Source organism: Bubalus kerabau, chromosome 3 (assembly GCF_029407905.1).
Source record: "Bubalus kerabau isolate K-KA32 ecotype Philippines breed swamp buffalo chromosome 3, PCC_UOA_SB_1v2, whole genome shotgun sequence".
Taxonomy (NCBI): domain Eukaryota; kingdom Metazoa; phylum Chordata; class Mammalia; order Artiodactyla; family Bovidae; genus Bubalus; species Bubalus kerabau.
Window position 1 is genome coordinate 101,699,472 of NC_073626.1, and position 15,959 is coordinate 101,715,430.

General features: G+C 35.6%; 1 protein-coding gene and 1 long non-coding RNA gene across 2 annotated transcripts in view; both read right to left on the minus strand.

Moving 5' to 3' along the window:
• The window catches only part of LOC129647285 (uncharacterized), a 223,253-nt gene that overhangs the window by 78,184 nt on the left and 129,110 nt on the right, over positions 1-15,959 (minus strand). The window lies entirely within an intron of this gene.
• On the minus strand, positions 149-6,975 carry LOC129646454 (uncharacterized). The gene is made up of 2 exons (XR_008711929.1): positions 6,293-6,975; positions 149-1,116 (listed from the first exon to the last, which is right to left on the minus strand). It is a non-coding gene; the product is annotated as an uncharacterized LOC129646454 (long non-coding RNA).

Below are 15,959 nucleotides of genomic sequence, written 5' to 3' on the forward strand. Positions count from 1 at the left end.
TGGGATGACCCAGAGGGATGGAATGGGGAGGGAGGAGGGAGGAGGGTTCAGGATGGGGAACACATGTATACCTGTGGCAGATTCATTTTGATATTTGGCAAAACTAATACAATTATGTAAAGTTTAAAAATAAAATAAAATTAAAAAAAAAAAACTGTCCAAAAGTATAATTTTGTATTCTATGCTCTTCATATGACATATTGCCTTGAGCATTTCCCCATTAAAAATTGTTTACAAATGTTATTGCAATGGCTGCATAGTTGACTAGCATATAGGTATATCATATATAATTGTTCCCTTTCTATTAAGCAATGATTTTGTTTATAATTTTTTGCTATTAAATATGATAATGGAATATCCTTATTCATTAACATTTCTACATTATTTCCTTAGGATGAATATTTTAAAACAATTTGAGGTAAAAGTCACATAATATAAAATTAAATATTTTACAGTGAACAATTCAGTGTCATTTAGTACATTCACAATGTTATGCAACCACTACCATTACTTCTAAAACATTTCCATCTGGATGAGATTTTTAGGTATTCATAAGTATGAACATTAAGCAATTTTCAATATATACTATTAAATTGCTTTCCAAAAAACAGGCCAATTTATACTTTCATCAGTAGTATCTGAGAGAATCCATCTCACAGTACACTAATTTTCAAGTGTATTCAGTTCAGTTCAGTTCAGTCACTCAGTCATGTCCGACTCTTTGTGACCCCATGAACTGCAGCACGCCAGCCTCCCTGTCCATCACCAACTCCAGGGATTCACTCAAACTCATGTCCATTGAGTTGGTGATGCCATCCAGCCATCTCATCTTCTGTCGTCCCCTTCTCCTCCTGCCCCCAATCCCTCCCAGCATCAGGGTCTTTTCCAATGAGTCAACTCTTCGCATGAGGTGGCCAAAGTATTGGAGTTTCAGCTTTAGCATCAGTCCTTCCAAAGAACACCCAGGACCGATCTCCTTTAGGATGGACTGGTTGGATCTCCTTGCAGTCCAAGGGACTCTCAAGAGTCTTCTCCAACACCACAGGTCAAAAGCATCAATTCTTCGGTGCTCAGCTTTCTTCACAGTCCAACTCTCACAGCCATACACGTGTATTACTAGTATTAAAAAGTAAAAACCTCTGCCAGTGAGAAAGGTTTGAAAAATACATCTTTCTTTATTGTCAGTGATCAATATTAAAGTTTTACTTTTTAAATATATTTACTTGTCATCTATGTTTCTTCTTTTTAGAACTGCCCATAGTGATAAGACAGTTCTGAGATTCTGAGGCATCTGTAGTAGGTTTTTACAGTGGGTATTTTAATGGCTTCTATGGAAGGAATACGAGCATGGACGAGGTGAAGCTTGAGACTACTCAAGGTCTATGGAAGTGCCAGGAAGGCTAGTTTTGTGTTTTGGGGATACTTATATACCTACATTGGTGAAATCATTTTATTGTCTATGATTAAACATTATATTTTTAAAGAACAGTAACCAGAGATGGAAAACATAAAGCATTATTATAAGAAAATAAAAATGAACCTATATTGATTCAAATATTAATTTACAAAATGATTTAAGTATTTCATTGTGAGCCTATCACTTCATGTGACTGAAAGAAAGGAATTCTAAAGTTAACAAAAACAGTAAAAGTGCACAAGTATGATAGGGAAATTTCTGAAAGTTTTGAAGTAAAAACTGAAGACATTGCTAAATTAAGAATGTAATGCCTTTAGAGTCCTTAAAAAGATGCAAGTTAGATTTATGTATCAGACTGGACTTTCGTGGGACATTCTCTGAGAAATGTCTGATTTCTTTGCTAAAATGTGCTGAATGCTATCAAAATCTTTTGATTTAAATGAGCTATAAATGAAGGTTAATTCTCTCCTATAAATAATTCTCATTGTTTTTTGGTCAAAATTAACTGAGCTTTCCTTTATATTAGTTAAATTCCCTAAATGTTTATTAAGTATGGCTAAGTGCCATGTACTTAGGATACACAGAAACAAAAACAAAAAGCCCACAGACCTTCAGAGTTCACACTAGTGGAGATGTTTAACATATAAACAAACTGTTATAGATTGAGATAATTGCAATGAAAAGATCACACAGAAGTGGGTGGCAGCACAGAAGAGGAAATGATTAGCTTTGAGTTTTCAGGGAAAGATTCTCAGAGAAGATGACATCTGAGATTAATTTTGAAAGCAAAAATGAATTTAAAAAGCTAGCAAGGGCCAAAGAATATTCCAAGTATTTGCAAAGGCCTGGAGATTTAAAAAATTTCTCTCTCCTGGAGGGCAATTACAAGGAGTTCTACACTACTGGTATATAAACATAAGAGTGGGGCCTGAGGAACTGACACTGAAGAGGCAAAAGACAGATTACTGAACCTTGTGTCCTGAAAAGGGAGCTTGCATACACTGTTGGTGGGAATGTAAATTGGTACAGTCCCAACAGAAAACAGTATGAGGATTTCACAAAAAATTAAGCACTGAACTACCCATATGATCCAGCTACCCCACTTCTGGATATTTACCCAAAGAATACAAAAACTCTAATTTGAAAAGATATATGCATTCCTATGTTCTTTGCAGCATTGATTTACAACAGCCAAGATATGGAAACAACCTAAGTGCTCATCAACAAATGAATGGATAAAGAAGATGTTAAAAAATATATGTTTCTTTTTAATTTATATTTATATGTACTCACATATACAAGTATATGGGATACTATTCAGCCATAAAAATGGATGAAATCTGTCCACTTGTGACAACATAAATGGACTTTGAGGGAATTATGCTAAGTGAAATAAGTCAGATGGAGAAAGACAAATATTTGTATTGATTTCATTATGAGAATCTAAAAAACAAATAAAATAAATGCACAAACCAAACCAAGCAAACATGTAGCTACAGAGAACACAGCAGAGGTTAGCAGAGGGCAAGGAGTGGGCGGTGGTAGGGGTGTCTGAAATGGGTAAAGGGGATCAACCAGATAGCGACAAATGGAAATTAAATTTTTGGTAGTGAGTACTCTGTAGGGTATACAAAAGTGGAAAGAAAATGTACACATGGCACTTCTATTATAAATCAGTGTTACAATACAAAAGAAATGAAAAAGAAGGGAATGTGTGCTATATTATAGAACTTGAATTTAACCTAAAGTCAATAGGAAGACAAACCTAGACAATATATTAAAAAGCAGAGACATTACTTTGATGACAAAGGTACACATAGTCAAAGTTATGGCTTTTCCATTAGCCATGTGAAGATGTAAGAGTTGGACCTTAAAGAAGGCAGAGTGTCAAAGAAGTGATGTTTTCGAATTGTGGTGTTGTAGAAGACTTTTGAGAGTCCCTTGAACTGCCAGGAGATCCAACCAGTCAATCCTAAAGGAGATCAGTCCTGAATATTCTTTGCAAAGACTGATGCTGAAGCTGAAGTTCCAATACTTTGGCCACCTGATGTGATGAACTGACTCACTGGAAAAGACTTTGATGCTGGGAAAGATCGAAGGAGGAAGGGGATGACAGAGAATGAGATGGTTAGATGTCATCACCGACTCAATGGACATGAGTTTGAGCAAGCTCTGGGAGATGGTGAAGGACAGGGAAGCCTGCTGTGCTGCAGTCCATGGGGTAAGAGTCTGACAGGACTGAGCAACTGAACAACAACAACAGGTATCTAAAGGATACCTAGCACAGGGCCTAGAATACAGAACTTGTTCAAAACGATCTCTTGCATGAGTACTGAAGATGAATAGTGAGGCTAGCAGCATATCAGCTAGTTGATCAACAATAAAGGCCTGAACTAGGGTAAAAGCAGTGAGAATGAAGAGGACAGACAGGAGAGTAATATAGGGGCTATAACCCATAAAATTTGCTGAGTTACTAGAGATAAGAGGAGGAAATGAAATAAGAATGATAGACTAAGTACTGAAGGACAGTTCCCAATTTTTAAGAAAATTTGTAGACAGGACCAACACAATCACGTTTCCTATAACTCTCACCTCTCTCTGCTGCTCTCTCCCTCAACAACAAGCCAGGCACTATGGCTACCTCATTATTTCCTCAAAATGCCAGACACACCCTTGCTTCACAGTGTGCAGCTGCTATTTCTCCATCCTGAAATAACCTTCCTGCAGATATCCACATCGCTGGCTCCCGCACCTCCTCAGATCTTTGCTCAAATGATACCTTTTCAGTGATTGGCTTCCCCAAAAATCCTACTCAGAACTGCAACTTATCCTTATCTTGTTGTTGCTGTTCAGTCGCCAAGTCACATCCAACTCTTTGCCACCCATGACTACAGCATGCCAGGCTTCCCTCTTCCTCACTGTCTCCTGGAGTTTGCTCAAACTCATATCTACTGAGTTGGTGATGCTATTCAGTGGCCTCATCCTCTGTTGCCCCATTCTCCTCCTGGCTTTCCTCATCTTGGCTTTCCTTAGTTCTCTTCCATGCTTTACTTTTCTCCACAGAATTTATCAGTATCAGGCACACAACAGCTTTTATTAGTTTTGTCTCTCACTAGAAACAGGATCCTTCATGGGTAAGGATTTGTAATTTGTTTACTCCACTACTGTATCCTCATGGCTTAGAACATAGTAGACACTCAATGAATATTTAATTAATTAACTGAAAGAATGAGCAATGTCCATATGGGCAGAGAGAAGAAAGAAAAAGTATGCATAAGATGATTATAACTTAATTCTTAGATATACTCTGTCGGGAGAGGTCTCTGGGATATTTCAACTGGTTCTTGGGCAAATGGTTTCAGCTGGTGTCATGAAGCATTTCATACCCAGAGACAATGCATAAGAGGAAAAAGGAAATTATAAAGACCTAAAGAAACTGGGCATGAGTTTGAGTAAACTCTGGGAGTTGGTGATGGACAGGGAGGCCTGGCGTGCTGCAGTCCATGGGGTCACAAAGAGTCGGACACGACTGAGCGACTGAAGTGAACTGAAGTGAAAGAAATTGGGAAACACCAATATTTAAGGAGGGGGCAAGGGAAGAAAAGCAAGCAAACAAATTTGAAGAATACCCACAGGAGTAAGAAGAACTCTAGAGAAGGAGAAAAAGAATTTAAGAAGTTCAATAGCACCAAATACAGTAGAAACTAAAATAATGAAGAGTAGGATCCATAGGATTTTGCAACTAGGTCAGTGTTGACTTTAGGCAATGCAGTCTTAGAGGAGCACAAAACATCACAAGAATAACCACCACTTACTGAGCACTCACTTATATGCTATGCAAGATGCTTCATACTAAAATACAGCATGTCCTGAATCCTCCAAACCACACTGCCAGGTAACTACTCTATTACTTAAATTTTATAAAAGAAACTTAGGCTCAGAAAGAGTAACTAAAATGGCTTATAGCTGTATAGATGAATAACAAGTGAAAGAGCTAAGGTTTGGATTATAACGAAAAAACACTTAAAAATATTTTATTCATTTGACATTAATATAAATTCCACATAAATTAATTTTCCAGGTACAAAAAGCTTGCTGCTTTAAGTACCAACACTCACATATTTTAAATATCTTCAATAAAAACCTTTAAATAGTACACTTGATAACTCAAGAATGCAATTACGAATATCAATTGCTGTGTTTATGCCTTTGGAAACTCCTGAGTTGTCTAGAATTTTTGCTTTTATGATGAAAGGCACTACAATAATTTTTTTTTATTGAGTATCTATCTTCATCTTATAATTTTCTGCCTATGGGCAATAATCAGGCTAACTGCGATACATACGTCATTTTAGGTAATCCTCAACACAACTTTGTAATGTAAATTCTATTATAAGAAAGAGTCATGGAGAGGTTAAATAACTCACCCATGTCACTTAGCAGTCCTACTAAAGGTTCGAAGTGTCTGAGCCTCCAACATCAAAGCTCAAACTTTATTTTGACTCAGCTGTTTTTCAGGCTAGTTTTGCAAGATGGTCCCCTGTCATTTTGCAGATAGTCCAAATTTCCAGGTAAGTAATTGCAGATAGAAAATGTATTGATCTAAATAAACTGAGTTATTATACTTCCAAAAAATATGTTAATTGGAAAAAAAAAGTTAACCTTTTAGAATTTCAAACAAATTCTAAGAATTTGAGGAAAAAATGGAAGTGTGTAGCATATTAAGCATAACTCTACCCTCCTGTTAAACCATCAAGCAAAACTTCAATATTTGTGAGGGCTCTGTCCTAATTGTTTAGTAGCTGCATTAATTTCCTATTTGCCGCCGAAATAAATTAACACAAACATCTGCGTTAAAACAACACAATTTATTACCTTATTATTCTGTAAGTTAGCAATCTTGCATGGGTCTCAGGGGCTAAAATCAAGCTGCTGGTAGAGCTGCATTCCTTTCTGGAAGCATTTACCAAGAATCAGTTTCCCTGATGATTCCCTCTTCTAGAGGCCTCAGACCACTCCTTGGCTTGAGGTTCCCCGCCTCCATTTTCAAAGTGCCCAAGGGCAGGCTGAGTCCTTCCTGTTCACATGAAATCGTTCTCACCTTCTCGCCTGCCTTTCTCTTTCATGTTTAAAGACTCTTGTGACTATACCAGATCACCTGCATAATTCAGGATACTCTCCCTATTTTAAGGGTTAGCTGATTAGCAACTTTAACTTCACCTGCAACCTGAATCCCCTTTGCCATTTAAGGTAACACGTTCACAGCTTCTGAAGATTACAACATGGATATCTTAGTAAGAAAGAAAATCCTCAACTATAGTATGATATGATCCTACTAACTGAAGAATGGGATGGAGATATGTCTTTTCCATTTCTTTTCATTTCTTTTACTGATAGAAAAAGAAGGAAAGAGGTGCTAGGGTGATTAGGAAATACTAAATTGGATTACACTATCTGCCAGGAATATTTAGACTGAATTTAATAAATCTATCTTGCAGATCTAAAAAATAATCTTCAGATATCCTTAGTCTAGGCAATAATATTTAGCAACATATTGCTGAGAAGGCAATGGCAACTCACTCCACTCCAGTACTCTTGCTTGGAAAATCCCATGGGCGGAGGAGCCTGGTAGGTTGCAGTCCATGGGATCGCTAAGAGTCGGACACGACTGAGCGACTTCACTTTCACTTTTCCCTTTCATGCATTGGAGAAGGAAATGGCAACCCACTCCAGTGTTCTTGCCTGGAGAATCCCAGGGACGGGGGAGCCTGGTGGGCTGCCATCTATGGGGTCGCACAGAGTCGGACATGACTGAAGCGACTTAGTAGCAGCAGCAGCAGCAGCAGCAACATACTGCTACAGTCCTGGAAGTTTCTTTTACCTTCAGTAAAAGCATTTTTTTGTTAGTTGACATTCCTTTATCCTTTGTCCTTGGAATTCACAAAGACTTCTGGGAATGCCCTTTGGCTTCAAAATAGACAACCAAAACTCAAGCTATTTGATTGAAAAATATTAGTAATTCATCATAATTGTCATGTAAGGACTATACTTTTCAGAGGTTTTACTGTATTTTAGAATAGGTGGTTATCCCAACTAATTTTTCCAGCAGTAGAGGAAACACATGAGGGCAAGACATTTTAGGCCATGAGTGGGGAAAGCTTTGGTATCAACTACTTATCATAGCTCACCTGCCTCTCTTTTGGTTCCCTTCAATTTCCCAGATGGTAACTTAAAACTATCCCCACTTCCACTGCAAGAAGTTGAACAAGGAGGAATTGTTAACCATAAATAAGCAAAAATTCACAAAATGCCAAATAAAGGAGGAATGACTCTGATATTAAGTGAAACTATAAACTACCCATTATTACAAAAGCAACAAAAAATAAGATGCATAGGAATAAACTTAGAACTTAAGTAGGATCAATACAAAGAAAACTATGAAACTCTACTGGGAAAACAGGACAAAAATGAAACAACCTATCTTGTTGTTAGAATGATATTAACACTGGATGTGTAATAAGTATCCCAAAATGAATGCATAAATATATTTACTACAGTGTTTCTCAAAGTACAGTGCCTCAGACCAGCAGCAACAATGTCACCCTTGAAATTTATTAAAAATGCAAATTTCCAAGCCTCAACCCAGACTTGGTGAATCAGAAACTCTTTAAAGGTGGAGCCCAACAAACAATGTTTCAACAAGTTTTCCTCATGATCCTGATTGGAACCTGCCAAGATTTGAGATCACTGTTTTTTTTAACATAATCTCAACAAAAGTAACAACAGTATTTTTTTCCTCCAATAAGGAAATAGAACTAGACAAGCTGATTCTAAAGGTCTTATGGAAAAACAGACATTAAAATTCTGGCACTAGAGAAGGGACAAATTGGCAAAGACATCAATGAAAAAGAATAAAGAGTCCAGAAATATTCTTTATACATACAAGAATTTAATGCCCAACAAGAGTGGCATTTTAAATCAGAAGGGGAATGGTGCAGAGACAACTTGTTAGCACTCATAAACAATGAACCAGCCAAATAAACAAATATATGGAACAGTAAGTTCTTGGAAGAAATTATGCTTGAATTTTCATAAACTGAGAGAAGCAAAGACTTTTCTAAAAAGACATAAAACCATAGGAAGAAGACTGGAAAATTTGACTGTTTTTAAAAAATTAAGGGAAAAAAAAATACTGTAATTATGCCAAGTGACAAATAATCAATTAGAGATAGGGATATTTGTAATAAATAAAACAGACTAAAAATCTACTCACCCTAACTCACAAAGAACTATAGCAAAATCAAAATCTTCCTTAAAAACATGAGTGAAGGTTATGTGTGTGGTGTGAAGGAAGATTTACAAATATGTAAAAAGGTATTATAAGAGAAGAAAATTAAAACAATAAAGGTATTTTTCCATCTTTGAATTTGGCAAAATATATTTTGTAATACAATGTGGTAACAGTGAAGAGAAACAGCATTCTTTTTTACTGCAGGCAGAAATACAGACTGATGAAACATCACTGGAGTAGCAATTTAGCAACATCCATCAAAATTTAAAAATGGAATTTAGAAAGATGGTAACAATAACCCTGTGTATGAGGCAGCAAAAGAGACACTGATGTATAGATCAGTCTTATGGACTCTGTGGGAGAGGGAGAGGGTGGGGAGATTTGGGAGAATGGCATTGAAACATGTATAATATCATGTATGAAACGAGTCGCCAGTCCAGGTTCGATGCACGATACTGGATGCTTGGGGCTGGTGCACTGGGACAACCCAGAGGGAGGGTATGGGGAGGGAGGAGGGAGGAGGGAGGAGGGTTCAGGATGGGGAACACAGGTATACCTGTGGCGGATTCATTTTGATATTTGGCAAAACTAATACAATATTGTAAAGTTTAAAAATAAAATAAAATAAAAATAAATACCAATACAGTATACTAACGCATATATATGGAATTTAGAAAGATGGTAACAATAACCCTGTGTACGAGACAGCAAAAGAGACACTGATGTATAGAACAGTCTTATGGACTCTGTGGGAGAGGGAGAGGGTGGGAAGATTTGGGAGAATGGCATTGAAACATATAAAATATCATGTATGAAATGAGTTGCCAGTCCAGGTTCGATGCACGATACTGGATGCTTGGGGCTGGTGCACTGGGACGACCCAGAGGGATGGAATGGGGAGGGAGGAGGGAGGAGGGAGGAGGGTTCAGGATGGGGAACATATGTATACCTGTGGCGGATTCATTTTGATATTTGGCAAAACTAATACAGTTATGTAAAGTTTAAAAATAAAATAAAATTAAAAATATAAAATAAAATAAAAAATTATTTTATGTATATATATGTAAAAATAAAATAAAATAAAATATTAAAAAAAATAAATACATATTACATTACATAGGTAAAATGTTTTTATTGTTTAAAAATTATTTAATTGGAGGATAATTACTTTACAATATTGTGATTTTTTTGCCATACATCCACATGAATTGGCCACAGGTATACATGTATCCCCCCCATTCTGAACCCCCCTCCCTCCCCACCCTATCCCTCTGGGTTGTCCCAGAGCACCTGACTTTTGGTACCCTGCTTCATGCATCGAACTTGCACTGGCCATCTATTTTACATATATGTTTCAGAGCTATTCTCTCAATTCATCCCACCTCACCTTCTCCCACTGAGTCCAAAAAGCCTTTTACATCTGTGTTTCCTTTGCTGCCCTGCATGTAGGATCGTTGTTACCATCTTTCTCAATTTCATATATATGTGTTAATATACAGTATTTGTTTTCCTCTTTCTGATTTACTCGACTCTGTATAATATTTATCCTGCAGTAATATCAGTTCAGTTCAGTTGTTTAGTTGTGTCCAACTCTTTGTGACCCCATGAACTGCAGCACGCCAGGCCTCCCTGTCCACATGGTCAATATGTAAATGCAATAATGTTCATTTCATTCTTGTTTGAAATAACAGAATAGTAGACAACAAATATCTGATACTAGAAAATGTATAAATAATGGACTACCCATCAAGGAATACCAAGAACTATAACAGCTGCAAGAACAGACTGATAGCTTCATCTATATGGATCAATATGGACTGATATCTAAGGTAAATTACTAAGTGCAAAGAAAATGGTATAGAATATACAGGATATTGCCACATGTATAAAGGAAATAGATCTTCTGTCTCATACATACATTTTTTCTAGGCATATATTTATGAAGAACACAGTAATTGCTAGTACTAGCTAATATTCTGGTTGGGACTAGGGAAGAAGGTGTGTAGGGTAGAAATCTTATTTACAATACTCCTTTGTTTTATTGGTACCATTTGAATTATCTTTAAAAGACACAGCACAATATTTGGAATGGTGGAATAAAGACCTCCAAAAATAGCTTCTGCATTAAAAGCATGGCAATACTGGAAAAAAAATGTCAAAATCACCGTTTTCAGAACTCTGGAAATTAGCTGAAGGCTTAATGACAATCCAGACTGTCTATTCAAAATAACTAGCTGAATCTTGGTAAGAAGAGCAGATCTTATGACATTTTAATTTTCCGTAATTCCCTTCCTCTCTCAAGTCCAGCTGGAGCAGCCTTGAAAACGAAGAGCCACTAACTCTGGTAGCTAGATAAACTTGCAGCCTATCAGACGTTTAAGGGATTAGTACAGATTTAGAGTTCCCCAAAACATCCATCTCCAGAGGACTGTCACTATTTGACTAATCTTGCAGGTCATTAAATGGCTCCATTTTCAGGGCACTTCACTTTATATGACTCAGCCCTATCTCTGTGAAAACAGTCCTATCCTGAAGGTACTTGAGGACAGTAAGCAGCAAGTGTTTAACAATAAAGCTAATTGGTGGTAGCTTTGATAGCTGGGGTTAACAAGAGGCTGATCAAAAAAATTAAATGGAAAACTGGAGAATGGAATGTTCAAGGAAAACTACAAAAAGGTCCAACATATTTTTGAGACCCTAGAGGGTCATGAACAGGTGCAGGGCTTTGTGCATGATCATGAAAAGACTTGAGAGGTTTTATGCTTTCACTGCTGGCTGACTTTGAGGCTCTGTGTGAGCAGAAAGTGAAGGCTAAGTCTAAGGCAGAGTTGTAAACTGCCCATGGAGCATTGAGAACATATTCCAACATATATACAGAGCCTTCTCAGCAAAAGGCTAAGAGATTTATCAGTTCAAAACCCTATCAGTCATTAGATGGCTACTAAAGTAACAGAAGGGAGACTTTAGTGGTCACAAATAACAAATAACACAAACTTCACAGAAAAATAACTTATAAAACAAGTCGCAAAACAACAAAAGAGACAGCTATGACAACAAACCCTTTTTTGATTTTAAATCACCTATAACAAATAGGTTCAAAGAACTAAAAAAAAAGAGTTAAATGAAAGTATATAAATAATATTTCACCAACTATTGAGTTACAATAAAGAGAGAAATTAAAAAAAAATTCTGGCATTGAAAAGTATACTGAAGTGAAAAATCTCACTATTTTGAATAGCATATATGAACTGGCAGAAGGTATCAGTTAACTTAAAGTCAATGAACTAAAGAAAGGTCAATTGTGATTATGTCATTCAAGAAGCATAAAGAATTTTTAAAAATTAACAGAGCCACTGACACCAGTGGGACATCATCCAGCATCCCACTGCATGCAAAATGGGAACCCAGGAAAGGAGAGAGAAAGGAAAAGAAAGAATATCAAAGAAATAACGACTGAAAACGTCCCAAAGATACTGAAAAAGCAACATTAATCTTAACGTCCAAGACGCTCAACAAAAGTACAATAAAATCAAAGGGATCTGCACTCAAACACATTATAGTCAAAATGTCAAAAAAAATTATAAACAAAGACAAGAGATAATCTTGAAAACAACAACAGGGAATAGACTCATTGTGTACGGGGAATCCTCATTAGGATTAAAGGCTGATTTCTCATCAGAAGCCATGGAGGCCAAATGGCATTGGGATGACATATCCAAAGTGCTGAAAGAAAAAGACTATCAAAAAAGAATCTTACATTCACCAAAACTATTCTCTAAAGATTAAGGAGAAGTTAAGATATTTCCAGAAAAACAAAAACTGAAGGAATATGTTTCTAGCAGTTCTGCCCAGGAAATAAAAGAATAGAATCCTTGGAACTAATACTAGACAATAACTGTAACCACATTACAAAGAGCACCAGTAAAGGTAAGTAACCACATAGGTAAGGATAAAAGATAGTATATTTTTCATTGTAATTTTTTATTCTATATGATTTAAAAGGTAGTTGCAAAATTTTAAAGCTTTTTGTATGGGCTGATAATGTATAAAAATGTAATTTATATGACAATAGTAGTAAAAATTAAAGAAGGGAAGGAAACTACAGTGAAGCAAAATTTTTGCAATGAAACTAAGTTGGTATTAATCTAGACTACATTGTTTTAGGTTAAGATGTTAAATATAATCACCAGGGCAACCATTAAGAAAGTACCTCAAAATATAGTAAAAGAAGCAGTAAGAAAATTGAAATGGTACACTAAAAAGAAGAAAAACAATTATCAAATACAAATGGTGAAAAAAACAAAGAGGTGGAGACATAAAAGACATAAGACAGAAAGCAAGTAGCAAAATGGTAGATGTAATTCTTACCTTATCAATAATTGTATTATATATAAATGGGATAAACACCCCATCAAAAGTCAGAAATTGGCAGAATGGATTAATATACATGATCCTATTATACAATGTCTACAAGAGAAATACTGTCTATTCAAAGACAAAAATAGGTTGAAAAAAATATGCCCTGCAAACAGTAATCAAAGAGAGCTGGAATGGATACACTAATATCAGACAAAAGAGACCTTAAGACAAAATTCTTTACTAACAGACATTTTATAATCATGAGTCAATCTATCAGAAATACTTATCTATTGTAAATATTCATGGACATAACAAAAAAAAATCCCAAAATACTTGAAGCAAAAACCTACAAAATTGAAGGGAAAGAATAGACAATTGAAAAATAATAGTTGGAGACTTTGCTATTCCATCTTCAACATGCAGTGACTAGGGAGAAAATAAATAATGAAATTAAAGAGTTAAAGGGTACTAAAAATCAACTGGACCTAACAGAGAGCTACAGAACATTCCATCCAACAACACTAATTTATCATTCTAAAATGCACATGGAAATTCACAAATATGTGGAAATTAAATGATGCATTCTTAAACAGTCAATAAGTCAAATAAGATATCACAATGAAAATCAGAAAATATTTTAGAGAAAAAAATAATGTAAACAGAATGCACCAAAATAAATATGATTCAACTAAAGTACTGTTAAGTTAAATCAGGAATAGAAGAGGGGAATCACTACCAACCTCACAAAAATAAAATGGGTTATAAGGAATATTATGAACAATTGAATGTCAAGAAATTAGAAAACAGATAAAACAGGCATTCAATTAAAGACTTTTTTTTGTTGCCTTTAAATGTGTATTATGTTTGACAAAGTGCCAAAAGAATGCACAATTAACTCTTACTTTCACAAAAAGGAGGATATATTTTTTAAATTGATTTAACTTTTATCAAGGTAACATAGGCATGTAGCTTATGAAGTAAAATAATATTAAAAGACTTATAGTGAAAAATAGTACTCTTCTGCCACATACCTTTCTACTCTATGTCCCCAGGGGCAACTGTCCTCAATTCTTCTGGCTTTTTCCTTTGGGATTAATCTATGAACTTCTAAATAATATTCTTATTCTTATGATATTTACACATTTGTCAATTTTAAACAGTATTGGTTGACTCACCATCATATATATGACACCAACTCTTCTATACACTTATCTCGCATTTCTACACATCGCTGATGCCAAAATTATAATTTTGGGTTAACTGACTAGCTAATATTTATGTATCATGACTTATAAACACTTATAGGCCAAAAACTGAACTAGGTCCATGCCTATTTTCTTCTAGTGGAGTTAATAATTTCCTCTCTTTTTCACCAACCTAGGTTTCTAGGTACTTAATACAATTATTATGTACTCCTTCAACATCCCTGCAACATGTATACGAATACTTTTTCTATATGCTCAAATATATCACTTTCCTTTGTCTCCTGGGGGAGTTCCTTCCTTCAGTTTTGCTGAACAGCACCCATGCTGACACTTTTCTTTATCCCTTTCCTGACTGGGATCCTTTATTTTCAGTTGTCTGTGTCTTCTTCCTTCATACTTTACTTAACCATCTAGCATAATCACATTCTGTAGTAATTTTCTAGAAATCAGTTCATGGAAGGTATTTTTTAGGGTCTTGGAGGAAGTACTCATTCTATTCTACCATCACACTTGATTTGTCTGGGGATAAAATTCTAAATAATGAAACTGTTATCCTTAAAACTTTGAAGAAATTGTTTCACAGTGTACTTGTCAGAAGTCTAATGCCATTTATACTCCTTTGGATGTGAACTATCCCCATTCTCTGCCCTTGGGAAGCTCTTCCCGTTGTTTTCTCTATCCTTGGTATGCTGAAATCTTGAGATGATTCTGTATGGTGTGAGCATTTTTCATTAAATGTGCTGGATATTCAGTGAGCTTTTTCAGTGTGAAGACATATATCATTTAGTTCAGACATATATCAAACTGAGTAATATTATTTCATTGATAATTTCTTTTCCTAATTTTTCTGTTATTTTATGGAAATCCTATTTATAATATTATAGGCCTCCTGGGTTAAGATGTGAATATCATGTTTTTTCTGCCATTTGTTTTTTTTTAATCTCTCTGCTTCTTGTTCTCTTTTCTAGGAGCTCTCCAAGCTTTTTCTCAGCCTATTTAAATTTAAAATTAAATTTTATTTATATTATAGTATTTTAAGTTTAAAAGCTCTGCCTTTTCTAATTAAAAAATTTAAACAGCATCTTGCTTAATGGATTTTCTATTTTCTTATTTAATGGACTCCATATTTTTTAATGGGCTCCATGTTTCTCTTGTTTCCTATGTAGCTCAACTGGTAAAGAATCCACCTGCAATGCAGGAGGACCTGGGTTCCATCCCTAGGTTGGGAAGATCCCCTGGAGAAGGGCAAGACTACCCACTCCAGTATTCTTGCCTGGAGAGTTCCATGGACTGTATAGTCCTTGGGGTCACAAAAAGTCAGACATGACTGAGCGACTTTTACTTTACTTCATATTTTCTCTTAACGCTTTGAGGATAGTTTGTCTTACCCTATCTTATATATGTTTCTTTTCTTTTTACTTTTGTATTTTAATTACTTGGCTACCTTTGGTCAGTTTCCTCTGTTTAGACTTACATTTTTCATGTTAGAGGCTTTTCTTAAATTACTGGACAACTTTTGGAACGCACTACTGGACATTCACTCACATTAAGGATGAAACACCAAAAGAGATGTCTGGGTAAGGTTTGTCAACTGTGGGCTTGACTGAGAATTAAGACGTACTATTTGTAGGAGGATCTCCAAATGTTAGGATCTGAAGATCTCTTACTCTGAGGATACTCAACAGGC